Here is a 6480-nt window from a genome sequence, read left to right as displayed (position 1 = left end):
ATAGAAGCCTTCTACAGCTTGTGATGTCACATGTGTAGAACGATATAAAAAAAAAAAAAAACCTCATGAAGAAAATTCAACATATTTTCACTTTTCTCGCATAATATAAAGAACACTTGACTTGCCTCTTCCAGAAGGCGCCGGGGGGGGGGGGGGGGGAGATAATATTACCCATTAGCCCTTAACATCCGTCAGTAACAAGTTGAAGAAATGTGTACTTTTTTCAAAATAAAAATTTCGTAAAATTATCTTTGTATTTTCCTTATATCGTTCTACTCATGTGACATCCTACACTGTAGTAGTCTTCTCATCCAGCAAAGGCTGTGCGCAGATACTTTAAAAATTCATAACTTTTGAACGGATTGTCCGATTTCCCTCAAACATTCACTGATGTCATGAATGTGTTCTTACTACTAATATTGCTGTATTCACTCAATCCACATGTTTATGAAAGTGGACTTGTCCTTAAATACATGACAATGGGGCCGCAGAGAAAGTATATGTCGTATTCGACCTCCGACGAGGCTTCAGGGCAAGGAAAACGATACACTGTCAGAGACGGAAGGCGACGTGCCAAGAGGAATATTATTCTTTACAATAGTCTTCACTGCAGCATTAAGACTGCGCGTAATTTGCATTCTGGAGATTGTTTTATGGAGAAGTCAATCATCAAACTCTCTCAACGAGGTTTTTCAAACTTATTCCGCTAAAGATGTCATAACGAATGAGATAATTTAGAACAAACATTATCTACTCGCTCCCTACTGTCACATCCTCTTCCAGTGTCCGATGTAGAAGGTGTGGAGACGCACTATGCCGATGTGTTGCCGACTCAGGAGTACGGATTGGATGTGATCCTTACAACAGTGCGTCAGGGAGAAAATGTGAGTTCAGTTCAATCTACCTCAGTATCCCTATCGTCCACTTTGTATACCTTTTGATTTCTTTTTTTTTTTCATTTGTAAGGTTAACTGTGCATCATGTCGCAAGCTTATTATTGCTTATTGCTTATTATTGCCAAGGCTGTACAGCAGGGAGTGCAGGGAGCATGGACCCGATGGGAAGGGGTGGAGCAGAGGAAGGTGTCAAGGAATGACCTTTGGTCAATGTCCTCTGGCAGGAGCTGTGCGCTTCATGATCAGTTCCACCTTTGATGTTTTGCCGTCTCCAGTAAATCTCCAGAGATGGGGCATTGTGGAGGATGGTGGATGCAGGGTTTGCAACAAGGCGAAGGGCTCACTAGAGCACACTTTGTCAGCATGTGGAGGTCTATTACAGGCCTATGGAGGCATAACCAGGTGTTGAAGGAGATGGTGGAGGTGGCGAGGGTGGCGGTGGAGGCAAGGAAGAAGAATGGGCCTCCTAGGGTGAGGGGAATCAGGTTTGTGAAGGAGGGTGTGAGATGCAGTGTGAGAAGGAAGGGTCAGAGGGATGATGGTGGGGGGATCTTAGCAGCGGGGGATGATTGGGAGGTGCGGGCGGATGAGGGAAACCGTACAGTGCCAGAGGAGGTGGTAGTAACTGCCCTTCAGCCGGACATGGTGCTGGTGGCTAGGTCTGTGCACAGGTTAGCAATGGTGGAGCTGACTGTGCCATGGGAGACAAGGATGGATGAGGCAAGGGAAAGAAAGCTGGATCGGTATGCTGAGTTGAGGGAGGAGTGTGAGAAAAGGGGGTGGAGAGCGGAGGTGCATACTGTGGAGGTGGGGTGCAGGGGATATGCTGGTCGATCGGTAAGGAGGTGGGTCAGAGGGATGGGAATAGGTGGTAGGGACGGGGAAAGGTGGATCAGGAGAATTTGTGGGGCAGCGGAGACAGGATCTGCATGGATAGTAGGGAAGGCTTGGGGGGGGGGTGGTGGGAATAGGGGGGTGTAGAGAGAGTGTTTCGGGAGTGAGGAGAGGTGATTGATGCCAAGCTTTTTCTTTTCTGTCTTGTTTTGTGATGTTGTGTTTTGTTTTGTTTTGTTTTTTTCTTTGAAATGCCATGGGGGTGCTGTCAAGGGGATCCCAACGCAGCACCGGCCAGCCAGGGGGAGGTGTACAGCACTTAAATGGCCGAAACACTGGTGATCCCTGGTGTGCTGCTGACGACCCATGGCATTTGCGGAGTTAACATCTTTCCGTTTATTATCTCAAACATAAGTGTACATTAGTATGTACTGTGCTGAAATAAAGAAATGAAATGAAATGACATAATATCAAATCTTCTCTATCCTGGCATGATGTAAGTCATATTACATACCTCATATATAGATTCCTCTCATCTGATTGGTTAAAAGTGGAGTCATGAAAATAGCTGTGCCCCATTTTTGATCAAAATGACGTCATGATTTACTGTGCCCGGGGCATAGAATCAACTGTGCTCTGTAAATAGGTTTGGAGACAGTCGCAACCCCGTACACATAAATCACTCAATGTATACGCACCAATGATACGACCGCCGCGCTGTCGATCAGCGTTGAGTACGAGTGCTGTAAAAGAGACTAGAATCTATATTCTCGGTATCTATATTTCGAAATCTATATTTTCGGTATATAAAACAAATAATGACAGCTTGATATTCGGGGCACAGTTAAAATTATGTAGGCCCTCGGTGATGTAAAAACCATAACTATGCCCGAAGTGAAGCTGAGGGCATAGTTATGGTTTTCACATCACCTTGAGCCCATAATTTTAACTGTGCCCCTCATAGCAGTCATTATTTGTATACTATGTATTTTTCATGAGATTCTATCATTTCTTTTCTATATACACCCCTCTTCAGAACATGGCTCATGCTCCCCGCTATCCAAAAAGAAGAAACGTTGGTTGGTGGGTGATGATGGGAGACAATGCTACTAATCGACTCCTAGCATTGAAGAAAGTCGAACAAGCCCGCGGCACGGGCAAGATTCGCCTTCCTGTTAAGACTCCGGCTAAAGCAGGTTTGAGTTCCCTTTTTTATCCATCTTATCTGAATGGTTAGACGTTTACATGAGTAATCTTTACCTGAAATTGTGTTAGGGAGACGTAAGATACTGAGAGGGGGTAAATGTATTTTACTTTCAGTATAACTGTTGCTAACCTCTAAACAAGCTGCTAAATGTTGGCTGATGAACATCACTATTTTGTATCGTGTATTGTCCGAGGTAATACTAAAGTGCCAGCATTGGTAACGACAAGAGCAAGAGTCACTTGAGGTGACTTTCTAGCTGTCAAACAGAGTTCTGTCCATTAGTAATTAATGTTTCAATCTATGGTAAGCCCAAAGACCAACGATGCCTACACGCGTTTCGGGATACTTTCGTTACAAAAGTTGGTATGATTTCGAGTTGACCATCCGTACGTCAGTGGTACCTTCCAGCAGTCCTTGCGCTATAGATCTTGTTTGAGCAATTTTAGAAGGTAGATTTTCTTGATACAAAGCCAAAGTGTAATGGCATACTAGGTATATTATGCTGATAAGGTTATGGCGAATTACATGGTCAAAGGGAAAAGTCAAAGAACATTGGACGTCAATGTCATTTTCCAGCCATAAACAGCCATAAACGGGTAAGAGTATGCCTTTCTTTGGCAATATAATTATGTATGTATGTATATATATATATATATATATATATATATATATATATATATATATATACATATATATATATATATATATATATATATATATATATAATATTATCTTTTCACTGTACCTTCAACAAGAAACATGTCTCATGGTCAGAAAGTAGAAAGATTTAACAGATTTTAATGAAAGGAAAGAAAAGATGTAATTGTTTTTTTTTTATATATAGGGGGCGAAAATTATCCTCAAGGTTAAAGGTCAAAGGTCAAAATTTGTGAACTTCGTCTGTTGTTGGGGCACTGTGGCATAGTGGATATAAGACTTCTGACTTCCATCGGAGGACCCGAGTTCGAATCCCGTCCAGTCCTTACGTCCTTGGACAAGATGTTTGTTTGTTTGTTTGTTTTTTTACCAACCGCATGTCCCTCTCGACCCAGGTGTGAAATGATGGGTATACCTGGCAACGCTATGGGTAATGATAATGGCAGGCCCTCGGGTAGAGCAGTGTCAACACCCAGAGGCTACCCTGGATAAAAACGACCATTCTATTGCTATCATGATAGTTATCTACGTGGAAATGAAGAGCATTACTTGAAGAGGAATATATAAGTGATCACGAACGTTGAGATAAAGAAGAAATTCCACAGTATACTGCTTCCTGAAATCGAATTGAGAATTAATTTGTTTTAAGATGAGTCTTAAATAAAATTATATAAGTGATTTTGTGTTCTCTATGTCAGGTCTCACCGTCTGCCACCTCCTACTAGTTAGCGACTCCTATCTAGGCTTGGACCAGTACCTGTCGGTATGTCTGAATGTGCAAGACCTCACTGGGGATCAACTTTGATAATATTCATTAGTATGGACACTTCTCCTGCCGAGACAGCCAGCGCCAAACAAGGCTCGTTGGTGCCGATGCCCTAGCTGGCTTGACAGTAACGAGGGACGTGATCGCTGGCCAATCAATCAATCAATCAATCAATCAATCAATCAATCAATCAATCAATCAATCAATCAATCAATCAATCAATCAATCAAACAATCAATCAATCAATGCATCAATCAGTCAATCAATCAATCCATCCATCCATCCATCACCAATCAATCAATCAATCAACCAATCAAATCAATCAATCAAATCAATCAATCAATCAATCAACCAAAATAAATCCAGGATATAGATCACGCGGGGCGAAGGGAAGACGGTCTATAATAATAGCACCATCAGGCAAACTCGCAGCTCGACTTGGGGAAAATGTCTCGCCTGCCAAGAAAAGAAACAGATCAAGGGATGATGCCGCTTTCGGAAAGCGGTCCGATTAAATTGAGAAAGTCTTTGGGCCACAGTAGTGCACAAGCTGGATATTCCAGGATGCAGTACACATGCACACAAGATGGTAGACAGCATTCAAAGCAAATGAAACAAGGCAGACGAGGCTGCATCACCAAGACAACGCATGAGAACTTTGACAGGGGGTCTCCCCATGAGGGATTAGAGCGCCACCAAATGTCAGGGAGGGGTCAGTCACAGACATGCTACTTGACCCTCATCAATAATCTATAAGAAGAAAAGAATATCATATGCAGTGGCAAATGATAAAAACAGTAATAAGACGCTAACGCGAATAGAGGCAAAACGTTATTATTTTAGTATTTGAATGAAATGCGATGTTCTTGTATGCTCTACTTGTATGCTTTTAAGCGATTGCAGAAAAATTGAATGAATAAAAATCCCCCCAAATTGTCGGAATAATTTCCCCGAGAATTCACTTGGACTTTAATAGCATTTAGTGCTGTCGCTTTGATATGTGTTAAACATAAACGTGAAGGCAAATTATTTCGATTACTATTAAATGACATTTTGTCATTGTTTATACGGTTCTCATGAGTTGAATACGCTCACGTATAGAATACTTTCTCATCATTGGTGATGAAAGATATGACTTGTAGTTATCTCTTTCAACTTTCTTTGCTTCCCGCTCTAACACGTTATATAGTTTGTTCGTTATGTATTGTAATTTATGTATTAAATTGTCTTTGTCAAACTGGTTATTTAGTTTTGCTGATTGTGAAGCATGCGTGTGCTTTTGATAATGAATATAACATGCGTCAATATAGTAATTAACACTTGTTTCGCGAGCACGCATTATTGTCTGGAAAAGATGAGTCGGTACACTACGCTATGTCATGAATCGAATATCACTATAATTATGGATATACATGTACTATAATATGCATTGTTGACTGGTAAGGTCTCTTACCAGTCAACATTGTGTCATAAGTTGTATGTTTTTGTCAGTCTAACAGGCAAGTTTAGTGAGTGTCGTGCATATCTGTTTTGAACCTCCATGTACGTATGTAGGCAGTGGTAATGGTGTATTGCAGGCACATTGTGGATAGGTGTAGTAAGCACGTGTGATGATGCATTACTACTGATAATAACATGTGTAACGTAAGTGTAATAACAATATACCTCAATGATTCCATTACACACACTAATAGGATCAATAAATGCGCAGTACGTTTAGTACATTAACATGCATACAAAAACATGAATGACGCGTATAGCTGCAAATTTTTTTATTGAATTGATGTGTGATGTGATGGACAATGGGTGGGCTGAATAATGACAGAAGTAAGGACTGAAAGGTCAATTCACGAAGGGCATGGACAACAGTTGCTCGCATCCACAACTTTCAAGTTAGAAATGTCTGTGACAAGTCGTTTTATCTAGAGCTATTGTCACCTGATTGTAAGCAGGGAGGTGATCACCTCCCTGTTGTAAGCAAATTCGTAAGACAATTCGTCGAGTTAGATGGACTATTACACATTGAATTACCTCCCTGCGATGAAGTTGAAGTATTTGTTGTAGAGGGCCATTCAAAATAATGATTCAATCCTGAGCCTGAGGAGTTCCATGTGATGTAT

The sequence above is a fragment of the Diadema setosum genome, chromosome 19 (assembly GCF_964275005.1).
Source record: "Diadema setosum chromosome 19, eeDiaSeto1, whole genome shotgun sequence".
NCBI classification, from domain to species: domain Eukaryota; kingdom Metazoa; phylum Echinodermata; class Echinoidea; order Diadematoida; family Diadematidae; genus Diadema; species Diadema setosum.
This window is presented reverse-complemented; position numbering follows the sequence as displayed.